Below are 23,879 nucleotides of genomic sequence, written 5' to 3' on the forward strand. Positions count from 1 at the left end.
ACTACAGAAGGATGTACCCGATACTGAGGACCCCCCACATTCTGTACTACAGAAGGAGGTTCCCGATACTGAGGACCCCCACACTCTGTACTACAGAAGGATGTTCCCGATACTGAGGACCCCCACACCGTGTACTACAGAAGGATGTTCCCGATACTGAGGACCCCACACCGTGTACTACAGAAGGATGTTCCCGATACTGAGGACCCCCACACTCTGTACTACAGAAGGATGTTCCCGATACTGAGGACCCCCGTACTACAGAAGGATGTTCCCGATACTGAGGACCCCCACACTGTGTACTACAGAAGGATGTTCCCGATACTGAGGACCCCCACACTCTGTAGTACAGAAGGATGTTCCCGATACTGAGGACCCCCCCGTACTACAGAAGGGTGTTCCCGATACTGAGGACCCCCACACTGTGTACTACAGAAGGGTGTTCCAGATACTGAGGAGCCCCACACTCTGTACTACAGAAGGATGTCCCGATACTGAGGACCCCCACACTGTATACTACAGAAGGGTGTTCCAGATACTGAGGACCCCCACACTCTGTACTACAGAAGGATGTTCCCGATACTGAGGACCCCCACACCGTGTACTACAGAAGGATGTTCCCGATACTGAGGACCCCACACACCGTGTACTACAGAAGGATGTTCCCGTTACTGAGGACCCCCACACTCTGTACTACAGAAGGATGTTCCCGATACTGAGGACCCCCACACTCTGTACTACAGAAGGATGTTCCCGACACTGAGGACCCCCACACTCTGTACTACAGAAGGATGTTCCCGACACTGAGGACCCCCACACTCTGTACTACAGAAGGATGTTCCTGATACTGAGGACCCCCACACTCTGTACTACGGAAGGATGTTCCCGATACTGAGGACCCCCACACTGTGTACTACAGAAGGATGTACCCGATACTGAGGACCCCCCACATTCTGTACTACAGAAGGATGTTCCCGATACTGAGGACCCCCACACTCTGTACTACAGAAGGATGTTCCCGATACTGAGGACCCCCACACCGTGTACTACAGAAGGATGTTCCCGATACTGAGGACCCACACACCGTGTACTACAGAAGGATGTTCCCGATACTGAGGACCCCCACACTGTGTACTACAGAAGGATGTTCCCGATACTGAGGACCCACACACCGTGTACTACAGAAGGATGTTCCCGTTACTGAGGACCCCCACACTCTGTACTACAGAAGGATGTTCCCGATACTGAGGACCCCCACACTCTGTACTACAGAAGGATGTTCCCGACACTGAGGACCCCCACACTCTGTACTACAGAAGGATGTTCCCGATACTGAGGACCCCACACTCTGTACTACGGAAGGATGTTCCCGATACTGAGGACCCCCACACTGTGTACTACAGAAGGATGTACCCGATACTGAGGACCCCCCACATTCTGTACTACAGAAGGATGTTCCCGATACTGAGGACCCCCACACTCTGTACTACAGAAGGGTGTTCCCGATACTGAGGACCCCCCACATTCTGTACTACAGAAGGATGTTCCCGATACTGAGGACCCCCACACTCTGTACTACAGAAGGATGTTCTCGATACTGAGGACCCCCACACTCTGTACTACAGAAGGATGTTCTCGATACTGAGGACCCCCATACTCTGTACTACAGAAGGATGTTCCCGATACTGAGGACCCCCACACTGTGTACTACAGAAGGATGTTCCCGTTACTGAGGACCCCCACACTCTGTACTACAGAAGGATGTTCCCGATACTGAGGACCCCCACACTCTGTACTACAGAAGGATGTTCCCGATACTGAGGACCCCCACACTCTGTACTACAGAAGGATGTTCCCGATACTGAGGACCCCCACACTCTGTACTACAGAAGGATGTTCCCGATACTGAGGACCCCCACACTCTGTACTACAGAAGGATGTTCCCGATACTGAGGACCCCCACACTGTGTACTACAGAAGGATGTACCCGATACTGAGGACCCCCCACATTCTGTACTACAGAAGGATGTTCCCGATACTGAGGACCCCCACACTCTGTACTACAGAAGGATGTTCCCGATACTGAGGACCCCCACACCGTGTACTACAGAAGGATGTTCCCGATACTGAGGACCCCCACACTGTGTACTACAGAAGGATGTTCCCGATACTGAGGACCCACACACCGTGTACTACAGAAGGATGTTCCCGATACTGAGGACCCCCACACTCTGTACTACAGAAGGATGTTCCCGATACTGAGGACCCCCACACTCTGTACTACAGAAGGATGTTCCCGACACTGAGGACCCCCACACTCTGTACTACAGAAGGATGTTCCCGATACTGAGGACCCCCACACTCTGTACTACAGGAAGGATGTTCCCGATACTGAGGACCCCCACACTGTGTACTACAGAAGGATGTACCCGATACTGAGGACCCCCCACATTCTGTACTACAGAAGGATGTTCCCGATACTGAGGACCCCCACACTCTGTACTACAGAAGGGTGTTCCCGATACTGAGGACCCCCCACATTCTGTACTACAGAAGGATGTTCCCGATACTGAGGACCCCCACACTCTGTACTACAGAAGGATGTTCTCGATACTGAGGACCCCCACACTCTGTACTACAGAAGGATGTTCTCGATACTGAGGACCCCCATACTCTGTACTACAGAAGGATGTTCCCGATACTGAGGACCCCCACACTGTGTACTACAGAAGGATGTTCCCGATACTGAGGACCCACACACCGTGTACTACAGAAGGATGTTCCCGTTACTGAGGACCCCCACACTCTGTACTACAGAAGGATGTTCCCGATACTGAGGACCCCCACACTCTGTACTACAGAAGGATGTTCCCGACACTGAGGACCCCCACACTCTGTATTATAGAAGGATGTTCCCGATACTGAGGACCCCCACACTCTGTACTACAGAAGGATGTTCCCGATACTGAGGACCCCCACACTCTGTACTACAGAAGGATGTTCCCGATACTGAGGACCCCCACACTCTGTACTACAGAAGGATGTTCCCGATACTGAGGACCCCCACACTCTGTACTACAGAAGGATGTTCCCGATACTGAGGACCCCCACACTCTGTACTACAGAAGGATGTTCCCGATACTGAGGACCCCCACACTCTGTACTACAGAAGGATGTTCCCGATACTGAGGACCCCCACACTCTGTACTACAGAAGGATGTTCCCGATACTGAGGACCTCCACACTCTGTACTACAGAAGGATGTTCCCGATACTGAGGACCCCCACACTCTGTACTACAGAAGGATGTTCCCGATACTGAGGACCCCAACACTGTGTACTACAGAAGGATGTTCCCGATACTGAGGACCCCCACACTTGTACTACAGAAGGATGTTCCCGATACTGGGGACCCCCACACTGTGTACTACAGAAGGATGATCCCGATACTGAGGACCCCCACACTCTGTACTACAGAAGGATGTTCCCGATACTGAGGACCCCCACACTGTGTACTACAGAAGGATGTTCCCGATACTGAGGACCCCCACACTGTGTACTACAGAAGGATGTTCCCGATACTGAGGACCCCCACACTCTCTACTACAGAAGGATGTTCCCGATACTGAGGACCCCCACACTCTGTACTACAGAAGGATGTTCCCGATACTGAGGACCCACACACTCTGTACTAAAGAAGGATGTTCCCGATACTGAGGACCCCCACACTCTGTACTACAGAAGGATGTTCCCGATACTGAGGACCCCCACACTCTGTACTACAGAAGGATGTTCCCGTTACTGAGGACCCCCACACTGTGTACTACAGAAGGATGTTCCCGATACTGAGGACCCCCACAGTCTGTACTACAGAAGGACGTTCCCGATACTGAGGACCCCCACATTGTACTATAGAAGGATGTTCCCGATACTGAGGACCCCCACACTCTGTACTACAGAAGGATGTTCCCGATACTGAGGACCCCCACACTGTGTACTACAGAAGGATGTTCCCGATACTGAGGACCCCACCTGTACTACAGAAGGATGTTCCCGATACTGAGGACCCCCACACTGTGTACTACAGAAGGATGTTCCCGATACTGAGGACCCCCACACTCTGTACTACAGAAGGATGTTCCCGACACTGAGGACCTTCCCCATGCTAAGGATCACCAGATTAAGTGACTACTTTAAGGAGAATTTATTCCAAGACTGACAGTATCTATTGCCGATTGGTCACAAAATGTTCATCAAAGCCACACTGTTTGGTTATGTAATGGCGGTGGTTTTACATATGTTATGATAAACCCAATGGCTGTAATATAGCGAATATGTATCAATGTAAATAGCATGACACAAATATAAGTAAAATATAAATACATGTATAAATATTTCAATCAATTCTCATGTGTATTGCTGTACATAAGATATACAATTTATCAAATACATGAAATTCTCAGTGGAATTGTGCATTGGTATCGAATTAGCACCAACGGCTTAGTATGTCTGAGTATCGAAACGTGTGAACATTATGGACTAAGCTACACTTACATATCAATGCTGTTTAACATATTGGGATGTGTATTTATGTCGGGCTGAACAACGACCGTGAGGAAAATCGGGAAATTGCGGCCTTGCAATTTTCCAATACGTCGCTTAAAAAATCTGATAATCCGCGCCTCGTTTTGATTGTTGTTGTTCTGCAAAAGTAATCGATAAATTCTACCGGTGACACGATCGCGAACTGTGTATTTGTTTACTGTTAAGGCCTCACAGCAATCTCGCATCACCAGACTGACAAGAAGTTCGACTGCCTTACGGCCATGCATATACATTCTACAAGCCCGTTTCATCCAATTAGATGTCTTCATAATATTTATATAGGCCAACGGTGATTCTAGGTACTCGTAATTTCAGGCGAGTTGGCAGTGCATTTTCATAGAATTATGAGAGAACCATCGATATGGGTGTTTGTCTCCACATCCCTGACCGGGGGATAACATATTCTAAGTATATAAATGTTGATAAGATACTAGAATGACATGCTGGTATCATCTTCGTCGCAGTCATGGTCCGCGGATCCCAACGGGGAGGCCAATATTATCTGCAAGTTTATAGGGAGTGGTAGATACATCAGAGCATACAGGGAACCGAATGTTGATTACCAGGCAACGTAGACCAAGAGTTACAGTCGTAATTAACGATCTTAATATAAATCTAAGAAATACATGTATGCAAAAATTTAAGTCACGTGTGCTTTTAAATCGATCAATTGTTATGTATAGTGGGATAAGCATCAAAGTGACACGGATTTCTAAGCGGCCATTGTAATTTGCCTACTTAGCGGTTATAACAGTAGCAATGCAAAAAGTGAATATATCGTGTGCACTTTGACAGATACAGATATGCAAGTACTAACTACTTAAAGTTTGGTCTGCAAACTTGCAAGCATTGAGTTGGTGAAGCACCCGGGCATTAAGTTTTAAGACAAACAAAAGGAAGTCCTATTGTCTGTTTTAAGCACGTGACCTTCAGAGATGGCGATTGTTTTTGTTTGTTTTTGTTTAACGTCCTATTAACAGCCAGGGTCATTTAAGGACGTGCCAGGTTTTGGAGGTGGAGGAAATTCGGAGTACCCGGAGAAAAACCACCGGCCTACGGTCAGTACCTGGCAACTGCCCCACGTAGGTTTCGAACTCGCAACCCAGTGGCGGAGGGACTAGTGTTAAAGTGTCGGGATGGCGAGTAGCATGCACATGTCAAATGCAAACCAACGCGACACATCGTCAATTGATGCTTACGTTATATAACTTAATCGCGCCGTTTTATTATGCATCAAACATCGTGATCTATTCATACCACAGGGGTGTAAAATGTAATAGCTCGCTTCGTACGGACATACTTTCTAATATGGCATCTGCCTTCAACCCGCAGCTCGACTACCCATGGGGATCCTAAATATTCACCCCCGGGACCCCAAGGCACTTTACGAATGTAAATATCACAAGTATAAATTGTTATTGATAATCTCTACTAACACACAACACGTTATGTGAGGAAAACTCACGTTCTTTTCATGTTATTATGAGCAATGCCATAAGCGACAGACAGATAATGGTACAAGCGGCCCAGTGCAACGCGTACACTGGAGACTAGTAATATTTTATAATGTGCCACATGTTATCGTTAGAGTGATAGTAAACTGGTCTGTGGGACAACAAAACTGTAAGGAGCGAGTTGATGAATGCGTCTAAACACCCACAATGACATCACGGATCTCCGTAATATTTATGTCAATTCAATAAATATAATTCAGGTTAATTAACAGGGATGATGACCGACATCGGAACCGAAAAATGGTTCAACGTAGACATTATTAGAGGAAGGTAGGTGTACGATACTCGTTCTACCTCTTATCCATCTAACTAAAGGATTTGAAACGGCTGCCAAAATGGAAAACGGATTTAAAAAAAAAGAGTCTACAGTGGAAAAAACCCATGAGAAAAACCCGAGGAGAAATTCCTAGGGGGGGGGAGAGAACCATGGACACTAAGATACCCGAGGAGAAGAGTCCCAAAGGAGAGAATTCAGAGAAGAGAGTCAAAAGGAGAGAAAACTGCGAGGAAAGAGGCCATTGTGGTGACTCATGGGGAGAGAAAACCTGAAAGAGAGACCCGAGGAGAGAGTCCCGAGGAAAGAAATCCGAAGAGAGAGTCCCGAGGAAGGAAATCCGAAGAGAGAGTCCCGAGGAAAGAAATCCGAAGAGAGAATCCCGAGGAAAGAAATCCGAAGAGAGAGTCCCGAGGAAGGAAATCCGAAGAGAGAATCCCGAGGAAAGAAATCCGAAGAGAGAGTCCCGAGAAAAGAAATCCGAGGAGAGAGTCCCGAGCAAAGAAATCCGAGGAGAAAGTCCCGAGCAAAGAAATCCGAAGAGAGAGTCCCGAGAAAAGAAATCCGAGGAGAGAGTCCCGAGCAAAGAAATCCGAAGAGAGAGTCCCGAGAAAAGAAATCCGAGGAGAGAGTCCCGAGCAAAGAAATCCGAGGAGAGAGTCCCGAGCAAAGAAATCCGAGGAGAGAGTCCCGAGCAAAGAAATCCGAGGAGAGAGTCCCGAGGGGAAAAACCCGAGGAGAGAGTCCCGAAGGGAGGAACCCGAGGAGAGTTTAAAGGGGATAAAACCCGAGGGGAGAGTCCACAGGATAATACCAAGGAAAGAGAAAATGCTCCGATTTAACAGGAAATTAATTTAACCTACCCAGTAGCTGAATACATTTCGGTCAATGATACCCTTATAACGTCAACTACACTGTTACAGAGAAGATCTATTGGCTAACATGGTGTTGTGTTTAGTTAGAGGGCAGTATCGATCGGAATGGTTCAGTCGACAACAGCATACCCTTCACAGCTTAACAAACAGAATACCCCCACACCCTGTTCTTGTGATCAAGGCATGATCCAGCCATATCTACCAATACAAAGTGAGCGGTGTTGATTACGTACAAAACATTATGTGCGTTGATAAAAGATAATTTGGTTCTGACGAATTCTATGTTTTGATTTCATTCTTCGACCTTGGTTATATTACTGTTTTAACCTTGTCGTTTTTTTCATGAAACTATAAATAACAAGCATGAAAAATAACAACAAGATTGCTTCTTCCAGCATTTTTAAGGCAGTATATCTGTACCATCTTTCAACTCTTTACGATTTGAGAAATCTGAAAGTAGTTTCTCAGTAGCATGGATTAGGAAGGATTCAAATTGAGATAAGTATCAAACATTAACTGGTTGTTTGAAGAATATAATGCACATATTAAGGTCGCAAATTTCGAACGCTTACTCTACAACAATATCGACCGATCTCTTAGTGGCAGTGACGTCACACGGGATGTCAATATCCTCAGAGGTTTCCGAGAAAAGCGTCGGTCGTACTAATGAGCACGATTCTGATCAACACAAAACCAGAATGAATTCGAGACAAGAATAGAATGAATACGTCAATAAAATGAATACGTGAATAGAATGAATACGAGAATAAAATGAATACGAGAATAGAATGAATTCGAGACAATGGAATGAATACGAGAATAGAACGAATTCGAGACAATGGAATGAATACGAGAATAGAATGAATACGAGACACGAACAGTTCGGTTTATTTGATTTCCTCTTTAACGTCCTATTAACAGCCAGGGTCTAGCTTTTTGAGGTGGAGGAAAGCCGGAGTATCTGAGAAAAACCACCGACTTGTAAATAAATTCGAGACGAGAATAGAATGAAATCGGGACAAGAAAAAGAAATTTCGTTTGTACGTTGAACAACGTCCTCGCTACACTCAGAGTTATAATATCATGACATGAAGAGGATTATACCTGAACAGTAAACACGATTATACCTGAACAGTAGCACAATTATACCTGAACAGTGAACACGATTATACCTGAACAGTGAACACGATTATACCTGAATAGTGAACACGATTATACCTGAACAATGACACGATTATACCTGAACAGTAAACACGATTATACCTGAACAGTGAACATGATTATACCTGAACAGTGAACATGATTATACCTGAACAGTAAACACGATTATACCTGAACAGTAAACACGATTATACCTGAACAGTGAACATGATTATACCTGAACAGTGAACATGATTATACCTGAACAGTGAACACGATTATACCTGAACAGTGAACACGATTATACCTGAACAGTAAACACGATTATACCTGAACAGTGAACATGATTATACCTGAACAGTGACACGATTATACCTGAACAGTAAACACGATTATACCTGAACAGTAAACACGATTATACCTGAACAGTGAACATGATTATACCTGAACAGTGACACGATTATACCTGAACAGTAAACACGATTATACCTGAACAGTAAACACGATTATACCTGAACAGTGAACATGATTATACCTGAACAGTGAACATGATTATACCTGAACAGTGACACAATTATACCTGAACAGTGACACGATTATACCTGAACAGTGACACGATTATACCTGAACAGTGAACACGATTATACCTGAACAGTGACACGATTATACCTGAACAGTGAACACGATTATACCTGAACAGTGGCATGATTATACCTGAACAGTGAACACGATTATACCTGAACAGTAAACACGATTATACCTGAACAGTGAACATGATTATACCTGAACAGTGACACGATTATACCTGAACAGTAAACACGATTATACCTGAACAGTGAACATGATTATACCTGAACAGTGAACACGATTATACCTGAACAGTGAACACGATTATACCTGAACAGTGACATGATTATACCTGAACAGTAGCACAATTATACCTGAACAGTAGCACAATTATACCTGAACAGTGAACACGATTATACCTGAACAGTGAACACGATTATACCTGAATAGTGAACACGATTATACCTGAACAATGACACGATTATACCTGAACAGTAAACACGATTATACCTGAACAGTGAACATGATTATACCTGAACAGTGAACATGATTATACCTGAACAGTAAACACGATTATACCTGAACAGTAAACACGATTATACCTGAACAGTGAACATGATTATACCTGAACAGTGAACATGATTATACCTGAACAGTGAACACGATTATACCTGAACAGTGAACACGATTATACCTGAACAGTAAACACGATTATACCTGAACAGTGAACATGATTATACCTGAACAGTGAACATGATTATACCTGAACAGTAAACACGATTATACCTGAACAGTAAACACGATTATACCTGAACAGTGAACATGATTATACCTGAACAGTGACACGATTATACCTGAACAGTAAACACGATTATACCTGAACAGTAAACACGATTATACCTGAACAGTGAACATGATTATACCTGAACAGTGAACATGATTATACCTGAACAGTGACACGATTATACCTGAACAGTGACACGATTATACCTGAACAGTGACACGATTATACCTGAACAGTGAACACGATTATACCTGAACAGTGACACGATTATACCTGAACAGTGAACACGATTATACCTGAACAGTGGCATGATTATACCTGAACAGTGAACACGATTATACCTGAACAGTAAACACGATTATACCTGAACAGTGAACATGATTATACCTGAACAGTGACACGATTATACCTGAACAGTAAACACGATTATACCTGAACAGTGAACATGATTATACCTGAACAGTGAACACGATTATACCTGAACAGTGAACACGATTATACCTGAACAGTGACATGATTATACCTGAACAGTGAACACGATTATACCTGAACAGTGAACACGATTATACCTGAATAGTGACACGATTATACCTGAACAATGACACGATTATACCTGAACAGTGAACACGATTATACCTGAACAGTGAACACGATTATACCTGAACAGTGAACACTATTATACATGAACAGTGAACACGATTATACCTGAACAGTGACACGATTATACCTGAACAGTGGCACAATTATACCTGAACATATACCATTATTATACCTGATCAGTAAACACAATTCCACCTACACGTTATACCACTATGGTTAAACTTTAAACTGTAAGTTTGGTCAAATATATGATATAACCACTAAACAACATGCCTTGGCCTTGTATTTTGTTTACTATTACGACACCTGTCAACATTAGTAAGATACTCTTGGTCTCGTGTATACCGGGGTACGAGCTTTTCTTGCCATGTTTTAATGAACCAATAAACAAAGGGCAATAACTCTATCAAAATATTTGATCGGTATGTGCTATATATGTAGTTCACAGCTACAGTTCCCGTGTTTATCAATTAAGGAAATAAAGAGAATAATCATTTATTGTATACTTATGACGACTTTAAACATTAAGTCGAGCAATGTAACACGTGACATGCAGTAACCCGGAAATACCACAAAAGGGAAGTAGGGCGTGCGCTACATCAAACATAAATGTCATAGATAAGTATCAAAATAATCATTAAATGTCCACATAAGTATAATTTTACCCACAAAATACAGAAAAATAACTACATCATCAAAAGGGACTTTAATGTTTGTTTGGTTTATAAGTGTCTAGTTAGAAAGAAAACACAATCATACGCATACTTGTTAAACGGGATTACCAATAATGTATCGTCTAAGGCAATGGCGATCTTTGAATGAGTCAGAGGGTTAAGTAGAGAGAGTCATGCTTGGAGGAAATGAAGCAGACCTTCATGAGGTTTTGAAGTGACGTGATTCTCAAACATAAACATTAAAAAAACGTAACTCGATGCCATAACATATGCGTATATATTTGTAACGATCGACTGAGAGGTATTTTTTCTTGGACTGGAAAACTAAATCTTGACAATTCCAAGTTTTTCTCTTGACATTCCAAATACGCCTGGTTGATCTTATATCAACCGCTTCACCTATAATAGCCCTTCTCGCTTCAGCATACATTGTATCATCTTCAACAACTCATTTAAAACTCCTGCAACGACCTCCCTAAAGCCTCCTCCACTATATCAATTGTATATCCCTTCCATTTCACCCCTACAATCCTTCCATATAATCTTTCCCCTTCATACCATCCAATTTAACCCCTCCCCTACTACTTACAGACGCCCCTTACACTTACTCCCCCCCCCAAAAAAAAGATACTCTCGTACAATCCTTTTCGTTTACTGTCCTGGCTGTACACCCTCCCTATATTGCCCCACTCCCTACAGACCCTCCCTTACTGTCCTTGCCGTACACCCTCCCTATACTGTCCCACTCCCTACAGACCCTCCCTTACTGTCCTGGCTGTACACCCTCCCTATACTGACCCCCTCCCTACAGACCCTCCCTTACTGTCCTTGCCGTACACCCTCCCTATACTGTCCCACTCCCTACAGACCCTCCCTTACTGTCCTGGCTGTACACCCTCCCTATATTGCCCCACTCCCTACAGACCCTCCCTTACTGTCCTGGTTGTACACCCTTCCTATAGTGCCCCACTCCCTACAGACCCTCCCTTACTGTCCTGGCCGTACACCCTCCCTATACTGCCCCACTCCCTACAGACCCTCCCTTACTGTCCTGGCCGTACACCCTCCCTATAGTGCCCCACTCCCCACAGACCCTCCCTTACTGTCCTGGCCGTACACCCTCCCTATAGCGCCCCACTCCCTACAGACCCTCCCTTACTGTCCTGGCCGTACATCCTCCCTATACTGACCCACTCCCTACAGACCCTCCCTTACTGTCCTGGCTGTACATCCTCCCTATACTGTCCCACTCCCTACAGACCCTCCCTTACTGTCCTGACCGTACACCCTCCCTATAGTGTCCCACTCCCTACATACCCTCCCTTACAGTCCTGGCTGTACACCCTTCCTATAGTGCCCCACTCCCTACAGACCCTCCCTTACTGTCCTGGCTGAACACCCTCCCTATACTGCCCCACTCCCTACAGACCCTCCCTTACTGTCCTGGCTGTACACCCTCCCTATACTGCCCCACTCCCTACAGACCCTCCCTTACTGTCCTGGCCGTACATCCTCCCTATAGCGCCCCGCTCCCTACAGACCCTCCCTTACTGTCCTGGCTGTACATCCTCCCTATACTGACCCACTCCCTACAGACCCTTCCTTACTGTCCTGGCTGTACATCCTCCCTATACTGCCCCACTCCCTACAGACCCTCCCTTACTGTCCTCCCTATAGTGCTCCACTCCCTACAGACCCTCCCTTACTGTCCTGGTCGTACATCCTCCCTATACTGCCCCACTCCCTAGAGACCCTCCTTTACTTTCCCAACCGCTAGACCCCCTTCCTTTACAGCCCCTCTCAGTACAGACACTCCCGTACAATCTTTTCCGTGCACTCCTCTCCATTCCCATTCAATTGCTCATCATCGTTACCCATCAATTTAAGATGTTTGTACGTACATACGGATGTTTTCAGCGTGCTACACGCTGTTGTAATCATCGCCCCTTTGCAGTACGGTACCACCCCTTCCATATTCGATACTCTGTTAAGCGTTAAAGGGTTAAAACCAATCAAGTTAAACAGCAACATTCGGAACTTCTCGTCCATCATCTATCAAAAGATGAGCAGTTAAATGGACATGAGCCTGAATCAACGTAACACTTCGAACAATACCCAAACCAGTGTGTTAGAGATAATATTTTTAGTCTAACACTGTAAGCAAGAGTTTAAGTTATATATTGTTTCATGCATTCTGTTCATTGTAGTTCCGTAAATTCTTTCAAAGCTTTTTTTTTTTTTTATCTCGTTTCGGTCTAGTTTATATGGATTCCTTGAAGGTTAAAATCAATTTCAACAAGTACCTTTATTATCGTAATACCATAAATATTGACTTAGCACTGCAATGATTCATAACCTATTCTAGGAGTTCCTAGCCAACAATGTCTCCGAGGAATACCGGGCGTTATCAGAAATTAGAGATCGCTAAAGTGTTTATCTTCGAAATAAAAAGGTGTACAACACGTGTAGAAAGTTCAATTTGCAAAACGTTTTTTTATAAAAGTTCGGCCACCATAACGATATCTGAAGCGTTCGTCTAGAACCTGATCCGTCTGTAGCGACCAAATGGCAGCATTGCTTCGGATATGATAACAGGAAGTCTGGCAACATTAACAATTTTTATGGAGTTTGTACAAGTATAAAATATACCGGGGTCATATAGTAAAAAGTTTTACGAAGATTGTACAGTGTGAAATAAACCCGTTTCATTTAGAATAAAGTTTTGCGAAGATTGTTAAAGTATAAAATGAACCCGGGTCATTTAGTACAAAGTTTTACGGAGATTGTTCAAGTGTAAAATGAACCCGGGTCATTTAGTACAAAGTTTTACGGAGATTGTTCAAGTGTAAAATGAACCCGGGTCATTTAGTACAAAGTTTTACGGAGATTGTATGAGTGTAAAATGAACCCGGGTCATTTGTACAAGTGTAAAATATAAATATACCGGGGTCATTTAGTAAAAAGATCTTTTGGGATTTTTTAGGTTTAAAATTTACCGTGGTTATGAAGTTCTACAGAAAAAAAATTTGCTGCTGTCAATTCGCCAGCAATGGCTTTTGAAAGATTGTACGAACGCGTAATACGGAGAATATTGTCACAGTAGTCATACGCGTCCAAAAGTAAAAGACCGAGACATTCCGTGTGCTCCCGATGATCTATTGAGATGTTCCGAATGATAATCATAAGTTAGTGTAGGGATTACTCGCATACGTTCTCCCGAGACACGAAAGACATGCTTTATTATAACTTGAAATGATAATTCAGGCCTACGTTCGAGTGTTGCGGTTGTATAACATCCGTACCCCTTGATAGCCATAAAACAAATTATCCAAGCCACATCAGATCAGAGCTTGTTTAGCAGCTCGTACATTATAACCAAACATGTCAGAAACATAAAATTTACATATTATGACGTCATGAAACCTACCGCTATTCTCTCCGAAATACTGCAACTAAGTCCGGGAACCACTGGAAGAGAACTCTCCCGCTCGCCTAAGATAGGTAAGATCTAACCATTCCGAAACAGCAATAGTGTCTAATCTCTAATTGATATCATATGGTTGAGCGACGCTAACTACAGATGGCGCCACGGGTCGTAGACTTGGCGCGTGACTCTCTCGTGAGTTGATGTTTACATCGGAAGTAAGTATGACATGTGACCCTAGGCCATCATCGCACGAGGAGGCAGACATGGCGAGCTAAAAATAATAGCCATTATCCCAAGGTGGTATACGAAACTCGGGCTGCATAGAGTTACCCTCCTAAGGTCGTACACATGTAGTTTTTGTCATGATAGGACGAACAACGGAGATACAAGTACCCTCTATTTTTCCTCTCGCGATACTAATTGGAACAGTTATTAATGGATAAAAAAATGTAAAAACAATTTAAAGATTGACAGAAATCTAAGTTTTAATGCTGATCGGAAGACACGTAAGACAGTACAGGACGGACCGTACCCCGACAGTACTGGACGAACCGTACCCCGACAGTACAGGACGGACCGTACCCCGACAGTACAGGACGGACAGTACCCCGACAGTACAGTACGGACCGTACCCCGACAGTACAGGACGGACCGTACCCCGACAGTACAGGACGGACCGTACCCCGACAATACAGGACGGACCGTACCCCGACAATACAGGACGGACCGTACCCCGACAATACAGGACGGACCGTACCCCGACAATACACGACGGACCGTACCCCGACAGTACAGGACGGACCGTACCCCGACAATACACGACGGACCGTGTCCCGACAGTACAGGACGGACAGTACCCCGACAGTACAGGACGGACAGTACCCCGACAATACACGACGGACAGTACCCCGACAGTACAGTACGGACCGTACCCCGACAGTACAGGACGGACCGTGTCCCGACAGTACAGGGCGGACCGTACCCCGACAATACAGGACGGACCGTACCCCGACAGTACAGGACGGACCGCACCCCGACAGTACAGGACGGACCGTATCCCAACAATACAGGACGGACAGTTCCCCGACAGTACAGGACGGACCGTACCCCGACAGTACACGTTGATTTAAAGCTTGGATCATGCGTTCCGAGTTTCAGAAATATCGGTTGTACATGTTAGGAGTATTGTATTAGACAATCTTCATATAAAATTTACATGACACAGAAAAAGATGGTTGAAATGCAAAAAAGAACAACGCTGTTCTGGTTATGTGTATCATGTTTCCAAACTGACTGATGTTAAAATTCTTCCCATCATTGTTGTAGGGATCTAATAAGGGACAGTTTTCTCTCAAAATATGTCCATATTGTAGATTGTTGTTCCGACTGTCTATTGGTACCTATCTCAGATTGTTACCCCATGTCTTGTCTTAAGGTACATATTGTAGATTGTTATTCCATAGCTTGCCTTTTGTATATATTGTAGATTTTAATCCATGTACAAAATAAGGACCTCATCCCCCCCCCCCCCCCAACCCCCAACCCCACCCACCCCCACCCCCAACCCCGTTCTCCCAATCTAACAATCTATTAAGCTGATCATAATCCGACCCGTGCCCCGTGCCTCTACCAAATTCTATCTCCCCGTTACGTCACCAGAAGTTTAAACAACTACCTGTCCCTGTTACTGCGGTCCTGCCATTGGCGATAATTCCCGCCTAATTTGTTTGCACGCGCTCCAGTTTCCGCGGGACTATCCATCAGACCCTGTCTGTTAGAACTCTCCTCTCTCGTCTTACAGAAATGTACCTATCAAACGGTGTCAATTAACTCTGGACATGCGCGTGCGCGCGTGAAAACCCCGGTGATAACGATTGTGACGTCTGCTTCATCAATCAAACGTTCGGTTGGTCATTAATTATCCGCATCTTGCAGACGTTTGAGCTGGTCGCGTGCCTCAGCTCAGTATTAAAATGTGGAGTCTCGTTACCAGTAGCAGAGAGGCATTTTCTTTACAGAAAAATCGCCTCGTTAATTCTTTCATATAAAATTTGTCCTTTCGTCTGTATACAAAAATAACGTTCCTACAATCACTGTTTACTGGCGAACGTGAAAACCACGCGTTTGAAGTTCTAGGGTTAAAAAATGGCGATGCAATGTTAAACTAAAGCAGTGCTCGCTCTGTTTTATTAAAGCTCTTCGGATTAGGATTAATTTGCACTTAATGATGATACAGATTGTTATAGAATTAATTTGTCCCTTGGTATGGTTCTTCAACTTAGTTATCGACAAAGGCGACGGATTCTACTGTACTAACTTAGTTCCCGCCGGAGTAGACAGGTTCTACTCTACTAACTTATTTCCCGCCGGAGTAGACAGGTTCTTCTGTATCAAGTTCCCGTCGGCGTACACAGGTTCTACTCTACTAATTTAGATACCGCCGGAGTAAACAGATTCTACTGTACTTACTTAGATGTCGCCGGAGTAGTCAGGATCTACTGTACTTGGTTCCCACCGGAGTTGACAGGTTGTACCGTATGAACTTAATTCCCGCCGGAGTAGGCAGGTTCTACTGTACTTACTTTGATCCTGCCGGAGAAGACAGGTATTACTATACCAACTCAGTTCCCGCCAGAGTAGATAGGTTCTACTGTAATACACTGTAACTTAATTCCCATCGGAGTAGACATATTGTACTTAACCAACTAAGTTCCCGCCGGAGTAGACAGGTTCACTGTACTAACTTAGATACCGCCGGAGTAGACAGGTTCTACTGAATCAAGTTTTCGTCGGCGTACACAGGTTGAACTGTACATACTTTGATCCCGCCGGAGGAGACAGGTTGAACTGTACTAAATAAGTTCCGGCCGGAGTAGACAGGTTGCACCGTACTAGGGTAACCAAGTTCCGGCTGGAGTAGACAGGTTGCACCGTACTAGGGTAACCAAGTTCCGGCCGGAGTAGACAGGTTGCGCCGTACTAGGGTAACCAAGTTCCGGCCGGAGTAGACAGGTTGCACCGTACTAGGGTAACCAAGTCCCGGCCGGAGTAGACAGGTTGCACCGTACTAGGGTAACCAAGTTCCTGCCGGGTAAGACAGGTTCCATCGGAATACACTACACTAAACTGGCCACCGGAATGGACAGGTTCTAATGTACTTAAGATATTTCGTACCTTACTTTCAAACATTTCATAGACACATGTGGAATAGAGAAACGTGGCGCAGTCTAACGCACGGCGTACGAACGGGGAGAGATGCGGGTTTCTCCGTCAGACACGTGCGCCCATTCGAGTATGGTATATATAAGATTACTAATCGAGTTTAACAAAGTGCGGAAGTAGCGAGAGTATGGAGTTAAAATACGAAGGTTTATATTGATGATTAGCGAGGGCGGAAGTCAGATCACAAAATCAGTAAGGATCCCTCCCATTAATTCGGCCTATCCTTCTCAACCAGATCGCCAGACACCGACTCAGGCAGGCTTTGTGTATAACGCTTATATTGGTGTGCTTGTTAAATTCAAAAAGCATACATAGGAGTTTCGTTAAATGCTGACCAGTTGTCCAGTTTGTCAGTTATGAAAAGCTAGCTGTTATTTCTAACGTCCCTGATGTCCAGTCCAGGGAATGGCCAGATCCTATATAATAGCTGGCAACATTGTTTTCTATTTCATGTGAACGTTGTACTTTTTTAGATCAAAAATCAACTGTTATCATATCATTTATGTTTTTACATTGTGTTTAGTATCGTAATTAAAGCCATCTAGAGGTATATAAACAGCAAATTCAGTCAAAACAGTGATACTTTACAAGCCTATAAATTCTTACTATGGTGCAATTTAACAGAAATAACATGATCATCTGTTAGAATGTATCTTGGCAAACCACGAGACATGCTGTTGACATGTTATGTGTTAAGCTGTTTAAACATATAACACAAAATAATGTAGTTTTGCTCACAAGAGTCTAAATAATATCACTCAAATATGGCATATAAGGAGGTATTTCAAACACCAAAAATGCTTTCATGAGACACTAAAAAGCACTCTAGACGTGACAAGAAGAATGCTTTTAGAAAAAAAGTGTCCGACCGTTGAGTTTGGGGTAAAATATACCTATTTCTGAAATATTATCCAAACTCACCATTTTAATAATTTGTTTTAAAAAGGCCATTCTTAATATGATCAGATGTCTTAAAAGTACGACGTAGGAGCAATTTTATTGACTGAAATGCCTCCCTTTATGCCACATTAATGTACTATTATTATCTAGTGAGTCTATATTTAGGTTTATTGAGTCTATATATAGGTTTATTGAGTCTATATATAGGTTTAGCGAGTCTATATATAGGTTTAGCGAGTCTATATATAGGTGTATTGAGTCTATTTATATGTTTATTGAGTCTATATATAGGTTTATTGAGTCTATATATAGGTTTATTGAGTCTATATATATGTTTAATAAGACTATATAAATGTTTAATGAGACTATATATAGGTTTAATAAGACTATATATAGGTTTAATAAGACTATATATATATATGTTTAATGAGTGTATATATAGGTTTATTGAGTCTATATATAGGTTTATTGAGTCTATATATAGGTTTATTGAGTCTATATATATGTTGATTGAGTCTATATATATGTTTATTGAGTCTATATATAGGTTTATTGAGTCTATATATTGGTTAATTGAGTCTATACAAATGTATATTGGTTAATTGAGTCTATATATAGGTTTAATAAGACTATATATATGTTTAATGAGACTATATATATGTTTAATGAGACTATATATAGGTTTAATAAGACTATATATAGGTTTAATGAGACTATATATAGGTTTAATAAGACTATATATACATTTAATGAGACTATATATACGTTAAATAAGACTATATATATGTTTAATGAGACTATACAAATGTTTAATGAGTCTATTTACATGTTTAGTGAGTCTATATATAGGTTTAGGGAGTTTATATATAGGTTTAGCGAGTCTATATATAGGTTTAGTGAGTCTATATATAGGTTTAGTGAGCCTATATATAGGTTTATCGAGTCTATATATAGGTTTAGTGAGCCAATATATAGGTTTAGCGAGTCTATATATAGGTTTATCGAGTCTATATATAGGTTTAGTGAGCCTATATATAGGTTTATTAAGCCTATATATAGGTTTATCGAGTCTATATATAGGTTTAGTGAGCCTATATATAGGTTTAGCGAGTCTATATATAGGTTTATCGAGTCTATATATAGGTTAAATGAGCCTATATATAGGTTTAGGGAGTTTATATATAAGTTTAGCGAGTCTATATATAGGTTTAGCGAGTCTATATATAGGTTTAGTGATCCTATATATAGGTTTATCGAGTCTATATATAGGTTTAGTGAGCCTATATATAGGTTAAGCGAGTCTATATATAGGTTTATCGAGTCTATAAATAGGTTTAGTGAGCCTATATATAGGTTTAGCGAGTCTATATATAGGTTTAGCGAGTCTATATATAGGTTTGACGAGTCTATATATAGGTTTAGCGAGTCTATATATAGGTTTAGTGAGCCTATATATAGGTTTAGCGAGTCTATATATAGGTTTAGCGAGTCTATATATAGGTTTAGCGAGTCTATATATAGGTTTGACCCGTCTATATATAGGTTTAGCGAGTCTATATATAAGTCCTATACTATGATAAGTGAATCTATAACCAGTGGTGTATACGCAAATATGCTAATATTCGCGGTATACTTATGTAGCACGAGAAGAAATATGACTGAAAGAGAGAAACTGGGACAATTCAAGAAAGATTTCTCCGGCTTACACATTAAACAGGCCAATGCAATGCAAACTGAACAACCAATAATAAAACGTGATCATTTAATCAAAGTGTGTGTTTTTGTTTTGCGTAAGGAAACAATGTTAAAATAGAATCGTGTACAAATGAGAAGGTATTTAAAACCGATACCGTTGACCTATAACTAAACAAATTGTATTTTCAGCTGTTGCTATGGACACGAATTCAATGGCGTCATATTCTAAGCTCAAAACGGTTAGTGAAAATCAGACACAGGCGACTAGATCGATAAGGCTCGAGAAGGACATCTTCACTGCCACAGAGACAGCAACTAGTACACACGCGGACGTCTTCCACTGTAAACAAGACGCTATGGAGACCGAGAGGTCTGCCGTAAACAACGGACTATGGAGGCCAGGCGGGGACAGGCGACCAGCGGACTACGGAGGCCTGACGAGGCACTGGTACCAACCGAGAAGAACACCTCCTGTAGACAACGAACTACGGAGGCCTGGCAGGACAGGGATCTACAGAGAAGACTTTGTCCTGTAAATAGCAGACTACGGAGGCCTGGCCTGGCGGGGCAGGGGGCTACAGAGAAGAACATGTCCTGTTAACGAACTACGGAGGCCTAGCGGGGCGGGGATCTACAGAGAAGAACATGTCCTGTTAACAACGAACTATGGAGGCCTGGCGGGGCAGGGGTCTACAGAGAAGAACATGTCCTGTTAACAACGAACTACGGAGGCCTGGCGGGGCAGGAATCTTCAGAGAAGAACATGTCCTGCACACAGCGAACTAAGGAGGCCTAGCGGGGCAGGGATCTACGTGTGATTGACTATTTACCGTTGAGAGTTTGTAAAACAGGGTCAGCATTAAAATTGCTGTCTCCAACTAGCTTAACATTACTTAATTCATATACTAGTGAATACAATTGTGTATTTAGTTTGCCTGTTTGCTGTTTATTTTTAAATGTCATTTTTTAAACTAAAATCTTTAAACTCACCGAAATATGTGGATGGTAACGAAGTGCTTTATTCAGAGTCATTCTTATCCAGTGTGTTACGTTGACGTCTTCGTGGCACAACTGGACTACACATGTATGGAAATCTGTGGAAGATAGCAACATTAAGTCAGTATTGAGAAAACAGACTGGAAAGACATTATTTATACAGATATATGCTAACCTACAACACGAATCCATTCTTATGAACATTTAAGAATATGAATAGAAGAGGGGGGGGGGGGGGGGGGGGGGGGGGGGCAAAATGAGCACTAGGAGACTAGGATGTGACAGGTAAAATCCCAGCGGAGTATTCGTAGTTATTTTCAACACTCCATCTACTTGTTTCCTTATTTTTTCAACGATGGCGTTACAGTTTCATGAACGAGTAAGATTTTATGACGTCATGACACTCCTCGGCGTCAAGAAACGATCATTGTCTTACATCAACGAGTGCTATAGTGTGTCATATTACGTCGTGTATTTAAGCCTTGAACTGCTTTCAGTTGGCATTCATGGACTTATGAATGCCAACTGGACAAAGACAAATTTTATAAAGCGCGCTTCATGTCAACTTCACCTTTGTTTAAATTGATAACTTGTAATTTTAAATCCAATTTCTCTATTTATGTACCTAATTCAAATTTCCCCGCCTTTTTCGTTCGCAAATCGCCTACCCGTATTCTTCCGCTTAAAAAATAGTGCGTAAAAATAGAATACAAGACAATATAATAATAATCAATGTAATACTAATTATCAATGCAAACAAACATGAAGATAACACATATCACATTTGTTGAATTTAATTTTACACAGCAGAAGGGTTATTTTCTAAGCCTTCATTTTGTCGTGGCCGATGATATGTAACGCCCATCTACTGGTGGTAAGGTCAGAGTGGCAAGTATAGCATAATAGTACGTGATATTAGTGTCATAACACGTGATATATAGTGTCATAATACGTGTTATATTGTGTCATAATACGTGATATATTGTTGTCATAACACGTGATATATAGTGTCATAATACGTGTTATATTGTGTCATAATACGTGATATATTGTTGTCATAACACGTGATATATAGTGTCATAATACGTGATATATAGTGTCATAATAATTGTTATATTGTGTCATAATACGTGATATATAGTGTCATAATACGTGTTATATTGTGTCATAATACGTGATATATTGTTGTCATAACACGTGATATATAGTGTCATAATACGTGATATATAGTGTCATAATACGTGTTATATTGTGTCATAATACGTGATATATAGTGTCATAATACGTGATCAATTATGTCATAACACGTGATACATAAGTGTCATAATACGTGATAAATTATGTCATAACACGTGATATATTGTGTCATAATACGTGATACATTGTGTCATAATACATGATATATTGTGTCATAAAACGTGATATATTGTGTCATAATACGTGATATAAAGTGTCATTGACGCGTGTTATTAGTGTCATAATATGTAATATATAGTGTCATCAAACGCGATATTAGTGTCATAATACACGTCATTTCTTTCTTCGTTACCAAATATGACGTCATATCTGATTGCTGGAACATAACTCCAACAATGTATTATTTTGTTCAGCAAATTGTAAGCTGTAATCTTACATGAATATAATGTAACAATTTAAATCTAGATGTAATTTTAGACATAATTTAACATTTAGTTTTAATTTCAGATATAATTACAATTTTCATTAAAATGTACAAGGAAATGTAAGCGTTTTCTCTTTGGTTTTCAGTATAATGTTAAGATTATACGGAAACTCTTTTTGCTGTGCACTGGAATAAAGAAAAACGTCCCAAGCTAGCGCAGATTCACGTCAGAATCATTGGTTGTCGACTTTTTGCATTCCTAAGTCAGTTATGATTACAAAGCACTCGTTGTTAGGGGCACACGTGTCGATGAACATACCTCTCCACTTTTGCGCCAAGTTGGGTTTTTCTATACGCATCATTCGTGATAGACACACGATCAGATAAAATGCCCGCACGTTCATTGCACGTCCAAACATGACCAGGTGGTACTACCATTCTTAATTTGTCGATTTCACAATTCTTAGAATGAGTGTCAAACTTTCTCAAATATTTACAGACCGCTTCATCTATGGGTCTCAGACAACATGGAGTGATTCACACAGCGTTACCTAAACAGACGTTCAGCTGGACCGCCAATAGTGTAAACATCTTTCTCTTCGATACGTTGCATAATATATTGTGACGTCAGCATGTGGTAAACCATGTACTTCTCGCATGCATGGCGATTCAGGTGCGGATTACGAACGATTCCGCAATATACACACTTCCGGTCAAAGTTTCAGAATGTCTGAAATTTTGAGATTGCAGTCACATTAAGTATATTTTCCCTTACAAACTAACGTTCCGCCATTCTGCATTCATTTGGACATGAGTAAGGGATTATGTAAGTTGGACACGATTGTTTTCAATGTTCTACCAGCAAAGTAAGTCGGTGTTGGCTCGGACAGAAGTGGGAGAGGGATCATACTGTAGGAGGAACCCGGAGTACCCGGATAAAACCTAGGAGCGGACCAAAGGACATCAGGAAGTGACTCTCACCATGA

At 42.3% G+C, this 23,879-nt stretch overlaps 1 protein-coding gene across 4 annotated transcripts in view; it reads right to left on the reverse strand.

The window, feature by feature from the left end:
* LOC117316117 (potassium voltage-gated channel protein Shaw-like) overlaps positions 1 to 23,879 on the reverse strand; it is a 160,890-nt gene that overhangs the window by 89,834 nt on the left and 47,177 nt on the right. For all 4 annotated transcript variants that reach the window (XM_033870614.1, XM_033870616.1, XM_033870615.1 and 1 more), the window contains exon 2: positions 21,267 to 21,370. The gene's annotated coding sequence lies outside the window, so the exon portion shown is untranslated. The remainder of the gene's footprint in view (positions 1 to 21,266; positions 21,371 to 23,879) is intronic.

Source organism: Pecten maximus, chromosome 18, assembly GCF_902652985.1.
Source record: "Pecten maximus chromosome 18, xPecMax1.1, whole genome shotgun sequence".
NCBI lineage: Eukaryota > Metazoa > Mollusca > Bivalvia > Pectinida > Pectinidae > Pecten > Pecten maximus.